This window comes from Anguilla anguilla, chromosome 8 (assembly GCF_013347855.1).
Source record: "Anguilla anguilla isolate fAngAng1 chromosome 8, fAngAng1.pri, whole genome shotgun sequence".
NCBI lineage: Eukaryota > Metazoa > Chordata > Actinopteri > Anguilliformes > Anguillidae > Anguilla > Anguilla anguilla.
This window is the reverse complement of record NC_049208.1, coordinates 12,533,973-12,546,869: the sequence shown is the minus strand read 5'-3', so window position 1 is coordinate 12,546,869 and position 12,897 is coordinate 12,533,973. Positions and strand designations below refer to the sequence as shown.

The following is a 12,897-nucleotide window of genomic DNA, read 5'->3' as shown; positions in this document are numbered from 1 at the left end:
TTCCCTTCATTATGAACTCACTAAAAATGGACGCCTCGAAGACATTTTGTTGGTGGAAAGTCATGCCTGTATTGGCATATTGTCTGAACACAGCTCAATTAATATGGAGGAAAACGATACCTTACCTTGATATAGATGTTGTGGTTGCAGCCGACGTGTTGCTTTTTTCATTTCTATTTGAAGATTAAAAACATCAAAATACTGAAAACAAATGTATGGCTTGTTTGTTCTTATCCTGAAAGAAGAAAGGCACCCAAAGCACAAGTCAGGAAACAAGAAAACAGGAAATGTACTGGGAGAAGAAAATGTCCCAATCGCTATTAAACAAAAATTATCACACACGACCAGCTCAGTAGAATGCAATCGCAGCCTTTGGAAGTTTGATGACATCGTTTGTTGCAGCAACACGGTTAGCTTTGCTGAGCCACATGGCAAGGTTTAGGGGCCTTGGACTGACAATCACGGAGACATAGAGACTCAAATTCAGCACTACAGGAGAGAAGGAGAATATAAAGAAGGAGATCTTCCACTTATCCTTCCTGGGCACCAGGTTATTTTTAAATGGTGCATACGCATGTACTCACACAAACACACACATACTACACACAAACATTCAGAAATCTTTCTAAATCTGTGAATAAATGATTTTTTTTTACATTTCTTTGGTTTAACATGCTGTGTATTACAAACACAATTAATGGGATGTAGCGCCTGCTTCACAAACTGTCAGCAATTATGCAGTAGCTATGTAGACTGGTAATGGGATACATGTGGAATAACTGGCTCTCCCTAAGCATGACAGCTCTGCATTATTTTAGATTTCAGAATGGTTTCAAGGCAGGTGTTCATCTAGCAGAAAGTAAATATATTTGTAGGCATATCATGTAGGATGCTGAATCTCATTCTCTGGTTAAATGACATAGCAAGAAAGAAAAGCCAGCACTCAACAAAATGCTTAATTTATTAATGTACAACTGATAACTGTTTGCCCTGGGTTTTCTTTCTTGTTATGATATTACCTGAGATTACCAATCTTCCTCTGGCTTCCCCATCTCAAGAGCTCATTCACTACAGCTGCCAAACATCGGCAACCATTAAATCCCCATTTCACAGATACCTGCCTTTTCTGTCTGCCAAACTGGTTACATAAAACACCAATGGGGAGGATATTTACATATTATTATTTTACGTACTTTGAAAACCAGTTTCATGTCCTCTTGTTAACCATCTTTTAGAATACTACTTGCAGACTCTTTTGCTTCAGCAGCTTAGCACTACCCTACTGGTGACTGAGAGAGAAAAGTTTTTGTTGTTGAGCCCACACCCTTCTCCTAAAAAACAAAAATCACATTTTCATACTCACCAAAAATCCTGATACTATCTTCTGTGCCACAGAGGACTATCATTCTGACAGGAGTCGATTTGCAATGTTCTCCATGTTGGAGAGAAGCACCATTTTGATGTGATTCAATAGGTTTCTGTCATTGTTTATTTATGAATAAATTTACTTAATTTGATATGGTTATTGCACAGAGCCATCTGAATCTAGACATTCATATCCTTTAGCGTTGAGTTATTTCCTGCACTGAAGTTTATTTCCACAGCAGATTTCCTGCTCAGTGCTGTTTGAGCCTCATGCAAGCAGAGGGAAATAAATCATGGCCTTGACCTTTAATCTGATTTTCCAGAAACCACCCCTCATTAAAAGTTAATTTCTCTAAAAAATATCACATTAACCTTCCCCATCTATAAATCTCCTTTAAATCAACTTAAATAACTGTGTTAAATGAATGGGACCACTGAGGTAATTGAAAGTAATAGCCAGCTTCTCTGAGCTGAGGTCCTTATTAGGCAACTTACTGTTATTTATTTTCCATACTGTATACCATTATGAAGGTGGAAGCAGTTCAGATTACATACAGTATATTTCTAGGGGGAACTTAAAGGCCACAGCATTCTGGATTGTGATTTTCTACAATGAATATCCAGATTTTATTTATTAAAAAGCCAATAGAACTTTCCACATAATATAAGGTCAAGCACTTTCAATAAAAAAAAAAAGTTATGTCCTAATTCATTAGTAATCATCATCTTTTAAAAATATAAAATGAAAATGCTGAGGCCAGAGGGACTTCTCCAGCAAGGAATTGAAAGGGCAAACTTGCGGTGAAAGCTCAGTTTACCAATAAATTGAACAGAAAATAGAACCATTCATATTATTTTCTTTGTAATTGATTGTGCTGTCATTTTTTGCCTTGGGATGCAATTTCTGCAATATAATACCAAGTGTCTACCGCAAGGATTTGAAGGAAGGAACTAAGAACCGCAGCCACGAACGGCAACGGAATCATCACTTTACATCACGTCACACAGAGGAAATGGTACGGCCTGCTCCACTTCAAGGTCCTCCAAGTCAAGGGAATCCCTCGTGTCGGGGTGTGATGATGTCATCAGAGTGCACTCCGGTGGCTGCAGTCCGCCGGATCGACGCTCCTGACGGACAGCTCCTGCTCTGGGGCGTGACAGGAGCACTGCGGCCGCCGGTGTGGAGCACCTGCTGTCTGGGCACGGTCGCCATGGAGCCAGAGACACGGTGAACGAGCAGAACCCCTGCAGTGTGCTGCTGCTAATAGCTTTCCATGACAGAGGGGTACTTAACCTTGAAAGGCTCATTAGACTTCAGTGTGTCCCCATGCAGGGAGATGCATTATGTCACTGGTGTCCTGTATGCTTAATCATCTCTGCACCTAAAGGAGCAGATATACTGTGAGACCCTCACCCCTTTCAAGAGCGATTTCAGGAGGCAATGACACCTTTAAAGAAGCCAAGTGAGTGATGAGATCGTAAGTTGAATAAACGCAGGCCCAAGTTACTTGACTGCACGTAGGCTATGACATACATAGGCAGCATTGCTTTGGGATATTTGTTTTTGTTACAATTTGTTGTAACATTATGTTGAAATACATGATTTGGTACACGGGAAGCTTATTAGAATCATATTTTACATTGCGTATGTGAGTTACTTGAAAAATGTATTCCAAAATGCAATGTTTCAGATTTACAAATAATAATGATTGTCATCTTCATGACTGTCGTCATCATCATCATCATCATCATCATTTTTTCTCTACCTTTTTCTCCTCAGAAGATTATTCTTATAGTAATATATTTTGGGTCATTTTAAACATTAACAAATGAAATATGAGACAGTAGATGATGTGAGTGCTAATCTGTAACTCACTTACGCGTGAAGGAAAAGATGTGGGCTCATTGGCTGAGACTGACATTAAAATGGCCGAATAAACCCATCTGCAAACCCCCTCACCTGCCCGTGTGCAGTAGGAGCCTGGAGGTGATCAATCTCCATATCATGAAAAGGGTTCAGAATTCACCAGCAGCAGGAAAATAATTCACTCCGGCAGTTAAAGTGTTTATTAGCCTGCTGCGTATGATTTCTCCTGTATTTCTGTCATGTACAATTATTCACTTAACTAAACATGTGATTGATCAATATCAGCTTTCGTTTTAGAAACCAGGTTCTACTATATATACATATACAGTGTATACAGTGAGTGCCATAATTTTTTGGATTAATACATATTTGTTTATTGATTTGACTCTGGTCCTCATGTTCACAAACACCAATAACAGAATCCAATGGCATTCTGAAGCCTAAAATCAAGACTAGATACTGAAAGCTCTCTTAAACCTGCATTAAGGAAGCAATTGAACACATCTAACTAATCAGAAACACCTTTGAAGACATTTTTCCCAAACATTATGATGTCCCAAAATGGAGGGCTATGTATAAAAAGCGCTGTAATTTCTACATAGTGAAGCATATAAAATACCCATTAATAAAAGCTGTGTGTGTGTGTGTGTGTGTGTGTGTTTATAATTTCTTATTTTTGTCATTGAAAGGACCAATAAAATGGCCACAAATTAATGCATTCATAAATAGCTATCATTAACTGATGCCATAAAGCATTAGCTAACTGGCTTATGTTTGCCAAAATCATTTGTAAGTTAATGATATATTTTTAAGATGAGTACTGCAATAAATGTTAATGTTTCATTAATGTATTTGTTAATGGTTAACTAATGGGATGTTGACATACCATAATACTTTGTTGTTTTGATGTGATACATTGCTGCTATTACAGCTTATTAAATGTCTATGAAAAAAAAACTGAGCAATGATAACTTTGTTGGCTCACTGTTTAATTACTCAATGGTCCCTGTGTCGAGAATATTGCAGGAAAATTGTTTTCGAACAGTAGGCCTACTTCAGAACAACTGTTTGTTGCCAGATTCATGTCTTGTTAACTATGTCACAGGCCTTTGAAGATTAAATTCATGCCTGTCATTATTTGCCTGCGTTGCACGGCTGGCTGGCCCAAGACTCTTTATTGCTTTCCAGATTTTCTTTGTGCGCTATCAAGCAGTGTGACCTTTCCACAGCCCTGCAGTTTACCTGCGCTCAGCGTACCACAAATGGGGTCAAACTAATGCTGTGAACTTACAGTCAAATGGAAGACGTCGTTGATATAACCAAAGGACCTCAACAAACCCTGCCGCAATGGTGAGTCCTCTATCATCGCACGCAACAGCGCCTTCCGTTGACTTTTGAATGCAATTAAGATTATGTCTTCCGACAGACAGCTAAACTATTGTGTAAACACGTCATAGATTAATTTATGTGTCATGAAATTGGAGGAATTTTTAAGAGCATAACCTTAAATCCACTTAGATCCACTCAATCTTTTTTTTTTTTTGCTTTGTCACTTGCCTTACATGAATTGTTTAATATCCACTGTTAAATCGAGATAGGCAAGAGTTTTGTCTTTTAAATTTCATGAATCATGAACCAAATTAACCAGTTGGAATAATGCAACAACCAGCATTTTCCTACAGGCAGTGAACACATCTACAGAAAGATGAATGTTTTAATTTAGCAACTGAAGCAAAAATCAGTGAAACTAATGAAGACGGCATAGCTTGCACAGCGATGTAGGAACACGGAGCAGAACAGCGAGGTGTATTTTTTCTTCTGTTGCAGGAATGCCAGATGACATGTGATCTGCACTAAGATACAAAACCAATGTAAAACACCGCTTTGAGACTGCTGTAAATATACATATATATATATATATATATATATATACACACACTTTAATACACGGTAGTGTTTTTTCATGGTTATTCATAACCACAAAGAGGCGGAAACAAGCATCCTATATGCTCCTTTTTTTCTGTTCCTCAGGTAATGATAACAGCAGCCAGGACTGGCAGTAATCTCCCCCTGTGGAGATGGAACAGGCAGCAGTATATTAGAAATTCATGGACTTTTTGTAAAATGTAATGATAAGTACATTCCATGGCAAGGTGCTATATATATACAGTGGGGTCCAAAAGTCTGAGACCACTAGTCAAGATATTTCTATTTTGCATTTGTTTTGAATGTAATATTATCATTTGTAATGAAAGAATTAGTATCAGCTTAACAATTTGAGTGAAAAGTTGAATTTTTGAAAAATGTACATGAACTTCAGAATATCTTCGTATTTGGTATGTCCCCCTTTTGCTTTAATGACAGTATGCACTCGAGCTGGCATGGACTCCACACGTTTGTGCATAACCTGATGACCCATGTTATCCCAGTATGATTTGACAATGTTCCAAAGAGCTTCTTGTGATGTCACAGAATGCGTGGCTTTCTCAGTCTTCAAGTGCCCCCATAAATGTTCAATGGGGTTGAGGTCAGATGACTGTGGAGGAAAGTCCATGACAGTCAGGACTCCTTGGACTTCTTTGGTCTTCAAGTAGTTCTTGCAAAGCTTTGAGGTGTGTTTGGGGTCATTATCCTGCTGCAGTATGAATCCTTCTCCACAAAGATGCAAACCAGAGGGTATAGCATGTCTCTGAAGAATGGAGTGGTACTTCTCCTTGGTCAGGGTGTAGTCAATTCGACTTGACACCCCCAGACTTGAATATTCCCACCACCATGTTTCACTGTGAGTTTGATACACTGTGGTATCATTCTCTCTCCTGTTCGTCTCCTTACATACACACTTCTTTTACTGCCATAAATCTCAAACTTGGATTCATCAGTAAATAGGACTTTTTTCCAGTCATCCACTGTGGAATGCTGGTATTTATTAGCCCACCCCAAGCATTTGGCCCTGTTTCCCCTCCTGAGAAGTGGTTTAGAAACTGCTACTCGTCCTCTGAGACCACTACAAGACAGCCTTCTTTTGACAGTACTTTTGCTGATTGGAGTCTTGCGTTCTTTATTTAGCAAATTTTGTATCTGTGATGAAGTTGCTTTTCTATCTCTCAGGGAACTAAGCTTGATGTATTGATCTTCTGATGGTGTGGTCATTTTTGGTCTTCCTGATCGTTTTTTGGATACAACTGATCCAGTTTCTGCAAAGCGTTTTAGAGTTCCATGCACTGCCCTCTTAGAAACCTTTAGTCTAGCCATGATTTGACGCTGAGAAAGCCCCTCTTTGCTTAGAATAACAATTTGACTTCTGACACTTTCATGTTTCCCACTATCACAATGCTACTTAGTAAGCAATGCTTTGCTGGAAACTTGAGGCACAGCCATATTTATAACAGGTGAACACTGGCTGCAAGTTGAGTTACTTGAACGAGCCTCTGATGAGTAGATCAAATCCACCTGTCATCTGAACGCATGCTTCAATGGAAGGGATACAACTCAAGGAAATCTGACCTTTTGTACAAAGTATTTGTATAAATAGTAATATAATAGTATAAGTATAAATTTGCTTAAATTTGATTGCTGACCTAGAAATAGTGCATAATCTTAAATATTTCTTCTTCATTTTACATGTAATAACTTCTTGTGTTTTTAAATGTTTCTGAATCCTCAAACTTTCTGATTATTTCCAGGTTTACGTGAAAATATTATAGATTCTCATTGTGGTCTCAGACTTTTGGACCCCACTGTATATATATATAGTGTGTGTGTGTGTGTGTGTGCATGTGTGTATGCATATTTCAATAGTTTAATGAGGTAATAGTTTGTATATTGTGTAGTGTTGCAATATAGTTATAATGGATAATTTGTTTTCTCTGCATTCCTAGGTGTCAGTTTTAAGTTTAGAGCGCCCTCCAGTGTTCAGCGTTCATGCGGGTAAGGGGCATTTCAGTACTCTGTGTGTGTGTTTTAAGTAAAAGTACAATGAGATGTGTCATCTACACTTCGGAGTGAAATGTCATCAGTGTTTACAGCCAATTCGCCAACTCAGCCAGGGTTTTTGGAGGAAACAAAAAATCTGCACATGCACCAGCCCCTCAGCAATGGAGCTGCCCACCTACATTTCTGGTCTACCAGGCGCATTCAGTGTGAACGTTGCAGCTGCTCAACGATTAGAGACTTCCAGAGGATTCCACAGTGAAATGCTCCCTGCAATCCAGCGCACAAGCTCCAGCAACGAATACCGCTTACGTTTATGACTGATCACTCTAAACTTGGAATGCAAAGATTTACGAGGGGTAAAAAGTCATTTAACCCTTTGAAGAGTAGGTTTTTTTTAAATGTTTTTTTAAAAAATTTTGAACAAGTCAGTGTTTTGGAACTCCATTGCTTTCAATTAACAGTTGTTATTGTTACGTCACCATTATAATGTTCAGTTAAGAACATTATAATCACATATTTGTGATCTTGCACCTAAAAGTGTTAAAGCGTGCGTGATTTGAAGTATTTATCCAGCTGGGTTTAGGTAATGTCTGGCTCCTAAATACTGTTCAGGGAGATGTTAAGTCAGATTCATTAATTGCACTATTTCCTAAAACAATTATCAGACCACTTAGCTAATTGTAATAAAGTGATGAAAATTACTTGTTTGTTTATACAGGTTAATTGTTTTTTTTTTTTTTTCCCAAGAGTGACGCCCAAACAATGCATATTTTTCATGCAAGATCACTGTTCAGTCACCAGTGCACTTAAATCTAATTAACTAAGAGGTCAACTGGAACAAAACCAGCACATACACTGTGTCCCTACGACCATGGTTGCATCCAGACATCTCTCATTGATAAACAACATATTTGCAAAGAATACTGTAGTGTGGATATATTGTAAAATTACCCCTAATCAGATGCACAATCACAACAACATCAGTCATTTTTGAACACAGTTTATTTGGATTGTAAAAGCTACTAGAACATAAATTCAGCTGATCAGTACTGTTCACATTTCGGCCAGCAGAGAGCAGTACAGTTCTAAACTTTTCAAGAGACATACTTCATTTAAAGCTTAGAAAATCTACTTCAGTATTTTAAATTCTTGATTTGAATAAATTATCAATTTTACCACACTAAAGATAATAATGAATGAATGTGCTTATTCCTTAAATATTAATCAGAATTAAGAAATTAAGAAATCCTCGCATAACATGGCCACAAACCTGCACCATACGACCTTTGTGCACAGGCAGGCCTGCGGGGCTTCTGTGTTCATACTCTGTTATTCTACACGTGATTTACATTCAAATTCTATTAATTTTATCATTCTATTTAAATGTCAGACAACACACGCACACGCACGTGCACAGAGTATACACATAGGCGCTTGCTGTCAGCGCAGTTGGTGTACACATTTCCTGTTTGGCCCTGGGGGACTCGCGCGCGCAATATTCTTCATATCCCCTGAAGGGAACGCGAGATTGCCACGGCGGCTATTTATTGTACGTCCAGGACCAGCCGCAAAGAATACATTTGTTCACAGAATGAAGTGGTATGACTTTGAGTCCTCCCCTGTAGTCTGCGAAAAGGACACCAAGAGCTTTAACTTCAAAAACGCAATGCTTTATTTGCTTCCATCCGGAGCACAGACGCTTTGACGAATGATGGCTGGGAGCTCGGGGACTCCCGTTGAAGGACCGGCTGTCGATTTATGGGTACGCTCCGCAGCCAGTCCCGGCGCAGATCCAGGGCCTGCTAGGAGAAGCACGCAACATCAAAGTAGCCGGCCACTTGTGTTAAGATAATACTACATTCTGGATGACTGCTGATGAATCGCCATAGAGAAAAAATAATTTTATAATTGACTATTAGTTTAAATGAAACTACTAGATTTGTCCGCGGCCCATCGTTAGACCTGACAGTATTAACATTGCATTACATTTACTTGGCAGACGCTTTTATCCAACGCGACGTACAATAAAGTAACGACCTCTTTAGAATATGAGTCACTGATTAAATGAATAATAACGGGAAAATCATTTGTCTTACAGAGAAAACTAAACGGGACAAATAAAATATAGGCAACGTATGTGTAGAGTGAAACGATATGTCATCTTAAGTCATTTGTCATTTTGGTCTTCCTCGACAGAACTCCAAAGCTCTGCCTTGCTAGCAGAAATCGCATGGCCGGGCCCGTCCAAGAGCTCTTTGCAGCAGTCCGCGCGATAAGGCAGTCTCCATGAAGCAACAGCGGAAATTCAATAATAACGGGGATGCCAGAGAGACGTTTGCCAAAATTGTTGGAGAATTATCCGCGTGCGCTATAGGAAAGCCTTTGTCCAGGTGAGTCCCGCTTGCTTTTGTGTTCTTTATCTCAAAGTGTGGCATAATGGGCCCGTTGTATCCATATCTGATTGTGTGCACCATGGTGAAATAGAAGGGAACAGGTTACTGCCGACTTGCAGCAACTGAGCATTTTCCTGCAGACAGTCCATTGTGAATATTGGGCTGCCCGGATCATGAAAAGTTTCTATACTACACTTCTATTGCGGGTTGCGTATGTGAAGTCATATACTGTATTTACTTTTCTTGAACGCCCCTGGTAAAACTTTTAGGGTTTCTGCATTGGGAAACAGCCAGAAAACCTGTCGATGAACTCAGTCATAGAGCCAGTTGCCCCTTCAGCAGTAACCATGTTTTACCACTAGAGCAGGGGTCCTAAATCTTATGCAGAAAGAGCCCGGGTGTGTGCAGGCTTTTGTTCCAGCCAAGCAGTGACACACCTGATTCTACTAATCAACCACTAGAGTCTTTGCTGAGAATCTCAATTATTAGAACCAGGTGTGTTATTGCTTGGTTGGAATGAAAGCCTGCACCCACACCGGCCCTTTCTGGATAAGATTGAGGACCCCTGCACTAGAATGTGTAAAATATGGTGTAGCCTTCCAACCACGCTTGTTCAGTCCTTCAGCTTACATTCATGATGATGCAAATAAGACACCATCAGGCCAAACGCAGCAATAAAATATATAATATATGGTTTGTACCATCCTATCCACTCCGTAATTGCTGCTAATTTAAAGAGGATGGTATTAGCCTATTCCTGTCTCACAGCTGTCATTGACCAATGAATCACTCTTCCATCACGTTGCCTGCACATCCCCCCCCCCCCTCAAACACACACACATTCTCTCTCTTTCTCTCTCTCTCTCTCTCTCTATCTCTGTCACACACCCACAAACACACACATGCACACACACAAACACATACATGCACCTACGCAAACATGTTTCATGATTACAATTTGCATCCAAAGCTTGAACAAAGCTTGTTTTCGGTATGAGAGATTTCCGTCGCCCCTCCGCATGAACAGCTGTGGAGTTTCATTAGGGGGTTTTTGGGCCAGTTTTTCTTCAACCAATGGGGTGTGCATGGCACATCTTATAAATCTGCTCGCTGTACTGGCCAAAGCACTTCTATAAATGTATAATGGGGTTTTTTTTAAAACAGCCTTTAGCAAATGTCAAAAACATTGCCATACCTGAATAATGTCTATGAGTTATTCCCTTATGCTCAACTGAAAACTCATTTTCCAATAGAAATATTTCTACATTTTTACAGGATGGTGTTCTTAATACAGCAGCTTTGTCTAGCCAGTGCTTCGTACCGCCTACTTGATCCTAAAAAATGAATTCCGTTGTCCAGTTTCTTCAGAACGCACATTAAAATACACAGGCTGAATTACGTATATAAAAACACACTGCAATTGAGTCAGATTTGTCAAAGCAGTGCCGTAAAATGCAGTAAGCAGCCATACTATTGTTCATATGAAAAAATACAACACTGCAACAACCTACTACACTGTAGTATTTCTCACTTCATGTTTAATGGTGTGTGCACTAGAAAGAAATTTTCCATATATATATATAAATATATATGCTTGTGTGTGCATAATTTAGAAAAAAAAATGTATCACTAGGTATCTCTAAATAAATTGAAAAATGCACATATTGTGTATGAGATGATTTAAATGCACACAGCTGAGTTTCCTTCAAAACCAAGCCTGTGTGAATATGTTTTTTTTTATTTAAGTTTTCATGCAATGACGTCCTGGACCTCTGGGTAATTGTGTGGTCATATCCTTTCATCCTGACCCAGTCCAAAATCATATATCATTCCTTTTGTGTCTTTTTTTTCAATGCACCACTCTTGACGTTGATAGATCACACAGTGAAATTAGGTCTTCCTGTGATATATGGCTCGCTGTGTTTCATTGGTCTGGCAGCATCAGACTGCCAAAACAGTGTGCAATATATCACAGAAGTAGCACTTATTGTTTGAAATATTCTCTCCTTAAAGCATTGCCATTTTATTAATTTTCTCATCAGAACAGTGAGTTAATTTTGACATTGGTCATGGTTCAATCGATACTGGCAGAAATTCGTGCTGAAGAAAATGTTTGATTCCTGGCAATGGACATACAGTATGTATAAATTATTCTGTTCTACAAATGGAGTCTGAGAGGTCTATTGAGTCCTATCAAGTGAGAATATATAGGCCTGGACTCAGTCAGAATATCATTAAATTTGACTCACAGTGTAACTCACAATAAGGACCTTTTATTTGTGTGTTGTCCTGCAGGTGAAGTTTGATTGAACACCCCCCCGCCCAAAAGTGGACCCTTGTACTCACTGATGCATAGCCCATGTCCCCATGAGAAAGTATACAGCATTTATCATGTTGGTTTTACACTGAAAAACTTTTTGCATTCCCTCCCTGCTCGGGGGTCAAAGGTCAGCTCTCTCTGAGCATTTTGGTTTATTTACCTTCCGGTAGACCTCGCTTTCCTGTTGCCTGTATGCAAATGTTTGAAATGGTATGTTGCTCAGCCACTATTACACTATGCACCATTGAGTCCATACTAGCCACTGTGGGGACGCGATGAATGTGACATTTCTGCAGAGTATGGCTCGCCAGCATTAGCCTGCTTTTCCCAGCTTTCTTCCAGCTTTATCAGACTCACCAGTATGCACATTTTGGCCCAGCGACACTGCGATTCATGGTTGAGGCAGTGAAATGTAATGGAAAGATCAAATTCACTGGCCCATGGGATTTTAAAACATTTCAGGGGGTGCAGGAAACAAATAAAATCAGCTGTGTAATTTGTGTTGGCTTGCCAATAAACCTAAACCTAGCGTAACCCAGAAATCGATGTTGGCCGTGTCTGCCAGAAACACAAACACAGTGATAAGAATTCTTTTTAATGGGGGTTAACATTGCTATTTAACTTCCAGCAATCATTCTTTAAATATATATAGGTGAAACAATTTGACTCGTAGGTGTGTATGTGAACAGGCACCGAGCGGATTTGTGAGAATCATTTCTGCTTTTATTTCAGTTGTCTTGCTTTTCCATTTCACATTGTAAATTTGACTGTGAATTTGTTGGCAGGCTTCGGGAGGCTTGTGGTTTATGGCCTCTTCCTGTTGAACTCGATGTGAAAGTGGCTGTTTTTAAGTGTGTGCATGGCAAGCAAGTTTTGCGTCCAGTTTATTGATGAATCCAGCCACGGCTGTTGCCTTTCTGCCGCCCTAGGCAAGATTGCATCCCCTGGGGTGGAGGGGTGGGGGGGCGGGGGTTTGGGGTTAGGAGCAATTGCGGACTGGAGGGGACGGGTTGATGATG

The 12,897-nt window shown here is 39.6% G+C and overlaps 1 long non-coding RNA gene across 1 annotated transcript in view; it reads right to left on the bottom strand.

Annotated features, from left to right (window-relative positions):
• Positions 1-8,813: 8,813 nt before the first annotated feature.
• Positions 8,814-12,897, bottom strand: part of LOC118232787 — an 8,154-nt gene continuing 4,070 nt past the window's right edge. The window contains exon 3 of the long non-coding RNA XR_004766393.1: positions 8,814-8,964. This is a non-coding gene — a long non-coding RNA (uncharacterized LOC118232787). The remainder of the gene's footprint in view (positions 8,965-12,897) is intronic.